This window comes from Alosa pseudoharengus, unplaced genomic scaffold (genome assembly GCF_046254945.1).
Source record: "Alosa pseudoharengus isolate Yale_2024_CS ecotype anadromous, Long Island Sound unplaced genomic scaffold, YU_APseudo_1.1 YU_APseudo_1.1_scf_10, whole genome shotgun sequence".
Taxonomy (NCBI): Eukaryota; Metazoa; Chordata; class Actinopteri; order Clupeiformes; family Clupeidae; genus Alosa; species Alosa pseudoharengus.
In genome coordinates this window covers 20,381,135-20,390,860 of record NW_027468565.1, presented here as the reverse complement: position 1 = coordinate 20,390,860, position 9,726 = coordinate 20,381,135, and the positions used below count along the sequence as shown (strand labels likewise).

General features: G+C 44.0%; 1 protein-coding gene and 27 non-coding genes across 29 annotated transcripts in view; 1 reads left to right on the top strand and 27 right to left on the bottom strand.

Moving 5' to 3' along the window:
* Positions 1-9,726, top strand: part of LOC143103338 (SH3 domain-containing kinase-binding protein 1) — a 113,779-nt gene that overhangs the window by 59,736 nt on the left and 44,317 nt on the right. The gene's annotated exons all lie outside the window — the stretch shown is intronic.
* Positions 117-209, bottom strand: trnal-uaa (transfer RNA leucine (anticodon UAA)). The gene is given in 2 exon segments: positions 117-152; positions 172-209. It is a non-coding gene; the product is annotated as a tRNA-Leu (tRNA).
* Positions 532-624, bottom strand: trnai-uau (transfer RNA isoleucine (anticodon UAU)). The gene is given in 2 exon segments: positions 532-567; positions 587-624. It is a non-coding gene; the product is annotated as a tRNA-Ile (tRNA).
* On the bottom strand, positions 750-842 carry trnai-uau (transfer RNA isoleucine (anticodon UAU)). The gene is given in 2 exon segments: positions 750-785; positions 805-842. It is a non-coding gene; the product is annotated as a tRNA-Ile (tRNA).
* trnal-uaa (transfer RNA leucine (anticodon UAA)) lies at positions 1,159-1,251 on the bottom strand. The gene is given in 2 exon segments: positions 1,159-1,194; positions 1,214-1,251. It is a non-coding gene; the product is annotated as a tRNA-Leu (tRNA).
* On the bottom strand, positions 1,792-1,884 carry trnai-uau (transfer RNA isoleucine (anticodon UAU)). The gene is given in 2 exon segments: positions 1,792-1,827; positions 1,847-1,884. It is a non-coding gene; the product is annotated as a tRNA-Ile (tRNA).
* Positions 2,207-2,299, bottom strand: trnai-uau (transfer RNA isoleucine (anticodon UAU)). Its single transcript is given in 2 exon segments — positions 2,207-2,242; positions 2,262-2,299. It is a non-coding gene; the product is annotated as a tRNA-Ile (tRNA).
* Positions 2,616-2,708, bottom strand: trnai-uau (transfer RNA isoleucine (anticodon UAU)). Its single transcript is given in 2 exon segments — positions 2,616-2,651; positions 2,671-2,708. It is a non-coding gene; the product is annotated as a tRNA-Ile (tRNA).
* On the bottom strand, positions 2,834-2,926 carry trnai-uau (transfer RNA isoleucine (anticodon UAU)). Its single transcript is given in 2 exon segments — positions 2,834-2,869; positions 2,889-2,926. It is a non-coding gene; the product is annotated as a tRNA-Ile (tRNA).
* trnai-uau (transfer RNA isoleucine (anticodon UAU)) lies at positions 3,052-3,144 on the bottom strand. The gene is given in 2 exon segments: positions 3,052-3,087; positions 3,107-3,144. It is a non-coding gene; the product is annotated as a tRNA-Ile (tRNA).
* Positions 3,461-3,553, bottom strand: trnal-uaa (transfer RNA leucine (anticodon UAA)). Its single transcript is given in 2 exon segments — positions 3,461-3,496; positions 3,516-3,553. It is a non-coding gene; the product is annotated as a tRNA-Leu (tRNA).
* On the bottom strand, positions 3,876-3,968 carry trnal-uaa (transfer RNA leucine (anticodon UAA)). The gene is given in 2 exon segments: positions 3,876-3,911; positions 3,931-3,968. It is a non-coding gene; the product is annotated as a tRNA-Leu (tRNA).
* trnai-uau (transfer RNA isoleucine (anticodon UAU)) lies at positions 4,291-4,383 on the bottom strand. The gene is given in 2 exon segments: positions 4,291-4,326; positions 4,346-4,383. It is a non-coding gene; the product is annotated as a tRNA-Ile (tRNA).
* trnai-uau (transfer RNA isoleucine (anticodon UAU)) lies at positions 4,509-4,601 on the bottom strand. The gene is given in 2 exon segments: positions 4,509-4,544; positions 4,564-4,601. It is a non-coding gene; the product is annotated as a tRNA-Ile (tRNA).
* On the bottom strand, positions 4,924-5,016 carry trnai-uau (transfer RNA isoleucine (anticodon UAU)). The gene is given in 2 exon segments: positions 4,924-4,959; positions 4,979-5,016. It is a non-coding gene; the product is annotated as a tRNA-Ile (tRNA).
* On the bottom strand, positions 5,142-5,234 carry trnai-uau (transfer RNA isoleucine (anticodon UAU)). Its single transcript is given in 2 exon segments — positions 5,142-5,177; positions 5,197-5,234. It is a non-coding gene; the product is annotated as a tRNA-Ile (tRNA).
* trnai-uau (transfer RNA isoleucine (anticodon UAU)) lies at positions 5,360-5,452 on the bottom strand. Its single transcript is given in 2 exon segments — positions 5,360-5,395; positions 5,415-5,452. It is a non-coding gene; the product is annotated as a tRNA-Ile (tRNA).
* On the bottom strand, positions 5,769-5,861 carry trnal-uaa (transfer RNA leucine (anticodon UAA)). The gene is given in 2 exon segments: positions 5,769-5,804; positions 5,824-5,861. It is a non-coding gene; the product is annotated as a tRNA-Leu (tRNA).
* Positions 6,184-6,276, bottom strand: trnal-uaa (transfer RNA leucine (anticodon UAA)). The gene is given in 2 exon segments: positions 6,184-6,219; positions 6,239-6,276. It is a non-coding gene; the product is annotated as a tRNA-Leu (tRNA).
* On the bottom strand, positions 6,599-6,691 carry trnai-uau (transfer RNA isoleucine (anticodon UAU)). Its single transcript is given in 2 exon segments — positions 6,599-6,634; positions 6,654-6,691. It is a non-coding gene; the product is annotated as a tRNA-Ile (tRNA).
* On the bottom strand, positions 6,817-6,909 carry trnai-uau (transfer RNA isoleucine (anticodon UAU)). Its single transcript is given in 2 exon segments — positions 6,817-6,852; positions 6,872-6,909. It is a non-coding gene; the product is annotated as a tRNA-Ile (tRNA).
* trnai-uau (transfer RNA isoleucine (anticodon UAU)) lies at positions 7,035-7,127 on the bottom strand. The gene is given in 2 exon segments: positions 7,035-7,070; positions 7,090-7,127. It is a non-coding gene; the product is annotated as a tRNA-Ile (tRNA).
* On the bottom strand, positions 7,450-7,542 carry trnai-uau (transfer RNA isoleucine (anticodon UAU)). The gene is given in 2 exon segments: positions 7,450-7,485; positions 7,505-7,542. It is a non-coding gene; the product is annotated as a tRNA-Ile (tRNA).
* trnal-uaa (transfer RNA leucine (anticodon UAA)) lies at positions 7,859-7,951 on the bottom strand. Its single transcript is given in 2 exon segments — positions 7,859-7,894; positions 7,914-7,951. It is a non-coding gene; the product is annotated as a tRNA-Leu (tRNA).
* Positions 8,492-8,584, bottom strand: trnai-uau (transfer RNA isoleucine (anticodon UAU)). The gene is given in 2 exon segments: positions 8,492-8,527; positions 8,547-8,584. It is a non-coding gene; the product is annotated as a tRNA-Ile (tRNA).
* trnai-uau (transfer RNA isoleucine (anticodon UAU)) lies at positions 8,710-8,803 on the bottom strand. The gene is given in 2 exon segments: positions 8,710-8,745; positions 8,765-8,803. It is a non-coding gene; the product is annotated as a tRNA-Ile (tRNA).
* On the bottom strand, positions 9,334-9,426 carry trnai-uau (transfer RNA isoleucine (anticodon UAU)). Its single transcript is given in 2 exon segments — positions 9,334-9,369; positions 9,389-9,426. It is a non-coding gene; the product is annotated as a tRNA-Ile (tRNA).
* On the bottom strand, positions 9,552-9,644 carry trnai-uau (transfer RNA isoleucine (anticodon UAU)). Its single transcript is given in 2 exon segments — positions 9,552-9,587; positions 9,607-9,644. It is a non-coding gene; the product is annotated as a tRNA-Ile (tRNA).

Here is a 9,726-nt window from a genome sequence, read left to right as displayed (position 1 = left end):
TGTGTAGTAATACAGACAGAACAGAGGAGTCATTCAGCACTATTTTCTACAAATTCTGGTTTCATTGAAGATGCGCTGAATATGTCAGGAGCCAAAGTAATTTCTTAAAGAGTAGATGCTCCAGGTGAGGCTCGAACTCACAACCTCGGCATTGCTCAGCAGGAACTGTCTTTTAAGTACCGCGCGCTAACTGATTGCGCCACTGGAGCCATAGGGATTGTGTAGTAATACAGAGAGAACAGAGGAGTCATTCAGCACTATTTTCTAGAAATTCTCGTTTCAACGAAGATGAGCTGAATATGACAGGAGTCAAAGTAATTTCTTAAAAAGTAGATGCTCGAACTCACAACCTCGGCATTGCTCTGCAGGAACTGTCTTATAAGTACCGCGCGCTAACCGATTGCGCCACTGGAAGTGTGTAGTAATACAGACAGAACAGAGGAGTCATTCAGCACTATTTTCTACAAATTCTGGTTTCATTGAAGATGCGCTGAATATGTCAGGAGCCAAAGTAATTTCTTAAAGAGTAGATGCTCTAGGTGAGGCTTGAACTCACAACCTCAGCATTGCTCAGCAGGAACTGTCTTATAAGTACCGCGCGCTAACCGATTGCGCCACTGGAGCCGTAGGGATTGTGTAGTAATACAGACAGAACAGAGGAGTCATTCAGCACTATTTTCTACAAATTCTGGTTTCATTGAAGATGCGCTGAATATGTCAGGAGCCAAAGTAATTTCTTAAAGAGTAGATGCTCCAGGTGAGGCTCGAACTCACAACCTCGGCATTGCTCAGCAGGAACTGTCTTATAAGTACCGCGCGCTAACCGATTGCGCCACTGGAGCCATAAAGTAGTAATACAGAGAGAACAGAGGAGTCATTCAGCACTATTTTCTAGAAATTCTCGTTTCAAAGAAGATGAGCTGAATATGACAGGAGTCAAAGTAATTTCTTAAAAAGTAGATGCTCGAACTCACAAGCTCGGCATTGCTCTGCAGGAACTGTCTTATAAGTACCGCGCGCTAACCGATTGCGCCACTGGAAGTGTGTAGTAATACAGACAGAACAGAGGAGTCATTCAGCACTATTTTCTACAAATTCTGGTTTCATGGAAGATGCGCTGAATATGTCAGGAGCCAAAGTAATTTCTTAAAGAGTAGATGCTCCAGGTGAGGCTCGAACTCACAACCTCGGCATTGCTCAGCAGGAACTGTCTTTTAAGTACCGCGCGCTAACTGATTGCGCCACTGGAGCCATAGGGATTGTGTAGTAATACAGAGAGAACAGAGGAGTCATTCAGCACTATTTTCTAGAAATTCTCGTTTCAACGAAGATGAGCTGAATATGACAGGAGTCAAAGTAATTTCTTAAAAAGTAGATGCTCGAACTCACAACCTCGGCATTGCTCTGCAGGAACTGTCTTATAAGTACCGCGCGCTAACCGATTGCGCCACTGGAAGTGTGTAGTAATACAGACAGAACAGAGGAGTCATTCAGCACTATTTTCTACAAATTCTGGTTTCATTGAAGATGCGCTGAATATGTCAGGAGCCAAAGTAATTTCTTAAAGAGTAGATGCTCTAGGTGAGGCTTGATCTCACAACCTCAGCATTGCTCAGCAGGAACTGTCTTATAAGTACCGCGCGCTAACCGATTGCGCCACTGGAGCCGTAGGGATTGTGTAGTAATACAGACAGAACAGAGGAGTCATTCAGCACTATTTTCTACAAATTCTGGTTTCATTGAAGATGCGCTGAATATGTCAGGAGCCAAAGTAATTTCTTAAAGAGTAGATGCTCCAGGTGAGGCTCGAACTCACAACCTCGGCATTGCTCAGCAGGAACTGTCTTATAAGTACCGCGCGCTAACCGATTGCGCCACTGGAGCCATAAAGAGCATGTAGTAATACAGAGAGAACAGAGGAGTCATTCAGCACTATTTTCTAGAAATTCTCGTTTCAAAGAAGATGAGCTGAATATGACAGGAGTCAAAGTAATTTCTTAAAAAGTACATGCTCGAACTCACAAGCTCGGCATTGCTCTGCAGGAACTGTCTTATAAGTACCGCGCGCTAACCGATTGCGCCACTGGAAGTGTGTAGTAATACAGACAGAACAGAGGAGTCATTCAGCACTATTTTCTACAAATTCTGGTTTCATGGAAGATGCGCTGAATATGTCAGGAGCCAAAGTAATTTCTTAAAGAGTAGATGCTCCAGGTGAGGCTCGAACTCACAACCTCGGCATTGCTCAGCAGGAACTGTCTTATAAGTACCGCGCGCTAACCGATTGCGCCACTGGAGCCATAAAGTAGTAATACAGAGAGAACAGAGGAGTCATTCAGCACTATTTTCTAGAAATTCTCGTTTCAAAGAAGATGAGCTGAATATGACAGGAGTCAAAGTAATTTCTTAAAAAGTAGATGCTCGAACTCACAAGCTCGGCATTGCTCTGCAGGAACTGTCTTATAAGTACCGCGCGCTAACCGATTGCGCCACTGGAAGTGTGTAGTAATACAGACAGAACAGAGGAGTCATTCAGCACTATTTTCTACAAATTCTGGTTTCATGGAAGATGCGCTGAATATGTCAGGAGCCAAAGTAATTTCTTAAAGAGTAGATGCTCCAGGTGAGGCTCGAACTCACAACCTCGGCATTGCTCAGCAGGAACTGTCTTATAAGTACCGCGCGCTAACCGATTGCGCCACTGGAGCTGTAGGGATTGTGTAGTAATACAGACAGAACAGAGGAATCATTCAGCACTATTTTCTACAAATTCTGGTTTCATTGAAGATGAGCTGAATATGTCAGGAGCCAAAGTAATTTCTTAAAGAGTAGATGCTCCAGGTGAGGCTCGAACTCACAACCTCGGCATTGCTCAGCAGGAACTGTCTTATAAGTACCGCGCGCTAACCGATTGCGCCAGTGGAGCTGTAGGGATTGTGTAGTAATACAGACAGAACAGAGGAATCATTCAGCACTATTTTCTACAAATTCTGGTTTCATTGAAGATGAGCTGAATATGTCAGGAGCCAAAGTAATTTCTTAAAGAGTAGATGCTCCAGGTGAGGCTCGAACTCACAACCTCGGCATTGCTCAGCAGGAACTGTCTTATAAGTACCGCGCGCTAACCGATTGCGCCACTGGAGCCATAAAGTAGTAATACAGAGAGAACAGAGGAGTCATTCAGCACTATTTTCTAGAAATTCTCGTTTCAAAGAAGATGAGCTGAATATGACAGGAGTCAAAGTAATTTCTTAAAAAGTAGATGCTCGAACTCACAAGCTCGGCATTGCTCTGCAGGAACTGTCTTATAAGTACCGCGCGGTAACCGATTGCGCCACTGGAAGTGTGTAGTAATACAGACAGAACAGAGGAGTCATTCAGCACTATTTTCTACAAATTCTGGTTTCATGGAAGATGCGCTGAATATGTCAGGAGCCAAAGTAATTTCTTAAAGAGTAGATGCTCCAGGTGAGGCTCGAACTCACAACCTCGGCATTGCTCAGCAGGATCTGTCTTTTAAGTACCGCGCGCTAACTGATTGCGCCACTGGAGCCATAGGGATTGTGTAGTAATACAGAGAGAACAGAGGAGTCATTCAGCACTATTTTCTAGAAATTCTCGTTTCAACGAAGATGAGCTGAATATGACAGGAGTCAAAGTAATTTCTTAAAAAGTAGATGCTCGAACTCACAACCTCGGCATTGCTCTGCAGGAACTGTCTTATAAGTACCGCGCGCTAACCGATTGCGCCACTGGAAGTGTGTAGTAATACAGACAGAACAGAGGAGTCATTCAGCACTATTTTCTACAAATTCTGGTTTCATTGAAGATGCGCTGAATATGTCAGGAGCCAAAGTAATTTCTTAAAGAGTAGATGCTCCAGGTGAGGCTCGAACTCACAACCTCGGCATTGCTCAGCAGGAACTGTCTTTTAAGTACCGCGCGCTAACTGATTGCGCCACTGGAGCCATAGGGATTGTGTAGTAATACAGAGAGAACAGAGGAGTCATTCAGCACTATTTTCTAGAAATTCTCGTTTCAACGAAGATGAGCTGAATATGACAGGAGTCAAAGTAATTTCTTAAAAAGTAGATGCTCGAACTCACAACCTCGGCATTGCTCTGCAGGAACTGTCTTATAAGTACCGCGCGCTAACCGATTGCGCCACTGGAAGTGTGTAGTAATACAGACAGAACAGAGGAGTCATTCAGCACTATTTTCTACAAATTCTGGTTTCATTGAAGATGCGCTGAATATGTCAGGAGCCAAAGTAATTTCTTAAAGAGTAGATGCTCTAGGTGAGGCTTGAACTCACAACCTCAGCATTGCTCAGCAGGAACTGTCTTATAAGTACCGCGCGCTAACCGATTGCGCCACTGGAGCCGTAGGGATTGTGTAGTAATACAGACAGAACAGAGGAGTCATTCAGCACTATTTTCTACAAATTCTGGTTTCATTGAAGATGCGCTGAATATGTCAGGAGCCAAAGTAATTTCTTAAAGAGTAGATGCTCCAGGTGAGGCTCGAACTCACAACCTCGGCATTGCTCAGCAGGAACTGTCTTATAAGTACCGCGCGCTAACCGATTGCGCCACTGGAGCCATAAAGAGCATGTAGTAATACAGAGAGAACAGAGGAGTCATTCAGCACTATTTTCTAGAAATTCTCGTTTCAAAGAAGATGAGCTGAATATGACAGGAGTCAAAGTAATTTCTTAAAAAGTACATGCTCGAACTCACAAGCTCGGCATTGCTCTGCAGGAACTGTCTTATAAGTACCGCGCGCTAACCGATTGCGCCACTGGAAGTGTGTAGTAATACAGACAGAACAGAGGAGTCATTCAGCACTATTTTCTACAAATTCTGGTTTCATGGAAGATGCGCTGAATATGTCAGGAGCCAAAGTAATTTCTTAAAGAGTAGATGCTCCAGGTGAGGCTCGAACTCACAACCTCGGCATTGCTCAGCAGGAACTGTCTTATAAGTACCGCGCGCTAACCGATTGCGCCACTGGAGCTGTAGGGATTGTGTAGTAATACAGACAGAACAGAGGAATCATTCAGCACTATTTTCTACAAATTCTGGTTTCATTGAAGATGAGCTGAATATGTCAGGAGCCAAAGTAATTTCTTAAAGAGTAGATGCTCCAGGTGAGGCTCGAACTCACAACCTCGGCATTGCTCAGCAGGAACTGTCTTATAAGTACCGCGCGCTAACCGATTGCGCCAGTGGAGCTGTAGGGATTGTGTAGTAATACAGACAGAACAGAGGAATCATTCAGCACTATTTTCTACAAATTCTGGTTTCATTGAAGATGAGCTGAATATGTCAGGAGCCAAAGTAATTTCTTAAAGAGTAGATGCTCCAGGTGAGGCTCGAACTCACAACCTCGGCATTGCTCAGCAGGAACTGTCTTATAAGTACCGCGCGCTAACCGATTGCGCCACTGGAGCCATAAAGTAGTAATACAGAGAGAACAGAGGAGTCATTCAGCACTATTTTCTAGAAATTCTCGTTTCAAAGAAGATGAGCTGAATATGACAGGAGTCAAAGTAATTTCTTAAAAAGTAGATGCTCGAACTCACAAGCTCGGCATTGCTCTGCAGGAACTGTCTTATAAGTACCGCGCGCTAACCGATTGCGCCACTGGAAGTGTGTAGTAATACAGACAGAACAGAGGAGTCATTCAGCACTATTTTCTACAAATTCTGGTTTCATGGAAGATGCGCTGAATATGTCAGGAGCCAAAGTAATTTCTTAAAGAGTAGATGCTCCAGGTGAGGCTCGAACTCACAACCTCGGCATTGCTCAGCAGGATCTGTCTTTTAAGTACCGCGCGCTAACTGATTGCGCCACTGGAGCCATAGGGATTGTGTAGTAATACAGAGAGAACAGAGGAGTCATTCAGCACTATTTTCTAGAAATTCTCGTTTCAACGAAGATGAGCTGAATATGACAGGAGTCAAAGTAATTTCTTAAAAAGTAGATGCTCGAACTCACAACCTCGGCATTGCTCTGCAGGAACTGTCTTATAAGTACCGCGCGCTAACCGATTGCGCCACTGGAAGTGTGTAGTAATACAGACAGAACAGAGGAGTCATTCAGCACTATTTTCTACAAATTCTGGTTTCATTGAAGATGCGCTGAATATGTCAGGAGCCAAAGTAATTTCTTAAAGAGTAGATGCTCCAGGTGAGGCTCGAACTCACAACCTCGGCATTGCTCAGCAGGAACTGTCTTTTAAGTACCGCGCGCTAACTGATTGCGCCACTGGAGCCATAGGGATTGTGTAGTAATACAGAGAGAACAGAGGAGTCATTCAGCACTATTTTCTAGAAATTCTCGTTTCAACGAAGATGAGCTGAATATGACAGGAGTCAAAGTAATTTCTTAAAAAGTAGATGCTCGAACTCACAACCTCGGCATTGCTCTGCAGGAACTGTCTTATAAGTACCGCGCGCTAACCGATTGCGCCACTGGAAGTGTGTAGTAATACAGACAGAACAGAGGAGTCATTCAGCACTATTTTCTACAAATTCTGGTTTCATTGAAGATGCGCTGAATATGTCAGGAGCCAAAGTAATTTCTTAAAGAGTAGATGCTCTAGGTGAGGCTTGAACTCACAACCTCAGCATTGCTCAGCAGGAACTGTCTTATAAGTACCGCGCGCTAACCGATTGCGCCACTGGAGCCGTAGGGATTGTGTAGTAATACAGACAGAACAGAGGAGTCATTCAGCACTATTTTCTACAAATTCTGGTTTCATTGAAGATGCGCTGAATATGTCAGGAGCCAAAGTAATTTCTTAAAGAGTAGATGCTCCAGGTGAGGCTCGAACTCACAACCTCGGCATTGCTCAGCAGGAACTGTCTTATAAGTACCGCGCGCAAACCGATTGCGCCACTGGAGCCATAGGGATTGTGTAGTAATACAGACAGAACAGAGGAATCATTCAGCACTATTTTCTACAAATTCTGGTTTCATTGAAGATGAGCTGAATATGTCAGGAGCCAAAGTAATTTCTTAAAGAGTAGATGCTCCAGGTGAGGCTCGAACTCACAACCTCGGCATTGCTCAGCAGGAACTGTCTTATAAGTACCGCGCGCTAACCGATTGCGCCACTGGAGCCATAAAGAGCGTGTAGTAATACAGAGAGAACAGAGGAGTCATTCAGCACTATTTTCTAGAAATTCTCGTTTCAAAGAAGATGAGCTGAATATGACAGGAGTCAAAGTAATTTCTTAAAAAGTAGATGCTCGAACTCACAAGCTCGGCATTGCTCTGCAGGAACTGTCTTATAAGTACCGCGCGCTAACCGATTGCGCCACTGGAAGTGTGTAGTAATACAGACAGAACAGAAGAGTCATTCAGCACTATTTTCTACAAATTCTGGTTTCATGGAAGATGCGCTGAATATGTCAGGAGCCAAAGTAATTTCTTAAAGAGTAGATGCTCCAGGTGAGGCTCGAACTCACAACCTCGGCATTGCTCAGCAGGAACTGTCTTATAAGTACCGCGCGCTAACCGATTGCGCCACTGGAGCCATAAAGTAGTAATACAGAGAGAACAGAGGAGTCATTCAGCACTATTTTCTAGAAATTCTCGTTTCAAAGAAGATGAGCTGAATATGACAGGAGTCAAAGTAATTTCTTAAAAAGTAGATGCTCGAACTCACAAGCTCGGCATTGCTCTGCAGGAACTGTCTTATAAGTACCGCGCGCTAACCGATTGCGCCACTGGAAGTGTGTAGTAATACAGACAGAACAGAGGAGTCATTCAGCACTATTTTCTACAAATTCTGGTTTCATGGAAGATGCGCTGAATATGTCAGGAGCCAAAGTAATTTCTTAAAGAGTAGATGCTCCAGGTGAGGCTCGAACTCACAACCTCGGCATTGCTCAGCAGGAACTGTCTTTTAAGTACCGCGCGCTAACTGATTGCGCCACTGGAGCCATAGGGATTGTGTAGTAATACAGAGAGAACAGAGGAGTCATTCAGCACTATTTTCTAGAAATTCTCGTTTCAACGAAGATGAGCTGAATATGACAGGAGTCAAAGTAATTTCTTAAAAAGTAGATGCTCGAACTCACAACCTCGGCATTGCTCTGCAGGAACTGTCTTATAAGTACCGCGCGCTAACCGATTGCGCCACTGGAAGTGTGTAGTAATACAGACAGAACAGAGGAGTCATTCAGCACTATTTTCTACAAATTCTGGTTTCATTGAAGATGCGCTGAATATGTCAGGAGCCAAAGTAATTTCTTAAAGAGTAGATGCTCTAGGTGAGGCTTGATCTCACAACCTCAGCATTGCTCAGCAGGAACTGTCTTATAAGTACCGCGCGCTAACCGATTGCGCCACTGGAGCCGTAGGGATTGTGTAGTAATACAGACAGAACAGAGGAGTCATTCAGCACTATTTTCTACAAATTCTGGTTTCATTGAAGATGCGCTGAATATGTCAGGAGCCAAAGTAATTTCTTAAAGAGTAGATGCTCCAGGTGAGGCTCGAACTCACAACCTCGGCATTGCTCAGCAGGAACTGTCTTATAAGTACCGCGCGCAAACCGATTGCGCCACTGGAGCCATAGGGATTGTGTAGTAATACAGACAGAACAGAGGAATCATTCAGCACTATTTTCTACAAATTCTGGATTCATTGAAGATGAGCTGAATATGTCAGGAGCCAAAGTAATTTCTTAAAGAGTAGATGCTCCAGGTGAGGCTCGAACTCACAACCTCGGCATTGCTCAGCAGGAACTGTCTTATAAGTACCGCGCGCTAACCGATTGCGCCACTGGAAGTGTGTAGTAATACAGACAGAACAGAGGAGTCATTCAGCACTATTTTCTAGAAATTCTCGTTTCAACGAAGATGAGCTGAATATGACAGGAGTCAAAGTAATTTCTTAAAAAGTAGATGCTCGAACTCACAACCTCGGCATTGCTCTGCAGGAACTGTCTTATAAGTACCGCGCGCTAACCGATTGCGCCACTGGAAGTGTGTAGTAATACAGACAGAACAGAGGAGTCATTCAGCACTATTTTCTACAAATTCTGGTTTCATTGAAGATGCGCTGAATATGTCAGGAGCCAAAGTAATTTCTTAAAGAGTAGATGCTCTAGGTGAGGCTTGATCTCACAACCTCAGCATTGCTCAGCAGGAACTGTCTTATAAGTACCGCGCGCTAACCGATTGCGCCACTGGAGCCGTAGGGATTGTGTAGTAATACAGACAGAACAGAGGAGTCATTCAGCACTATTTTCTACAAATTCTGGTTTCATTGAAGATGCGCTGAATATGTCAGGAGCCAAAGTAATTTCTTAAAGAGTAGATGCTCCAGGTGAGGCTCGAACTCACAACCTCGGCATTGCTCAGCAGGAACTGTCTTATAAGTACCGCGCGCAAACCGATTGCGCCACTGGAGCCATAGGGATTGTGTAGTAATACAGACAGAACAGAGGAATCATTCAGCACTATTTTCTACAAATTCTGGTTTCATTGAAGATGAGCTGAATATGTCAGGAGCCAAAGTAATTTCTTAAAGAGTAGATGCTCCAGGTGAGGCTCGAACTCACAACCTCGGCATTGCTCAGCAGGAACTGTCTTATAAGTACCGCGCGCTAACCGATTGCGCCACTGGAGCCATAAAGAGCGTGTAGTAATACAGAGAGAACAGAGGAGTCATTCAGCACTATTTTCTAGAAATTCTCGTTTCAAAGAAGATG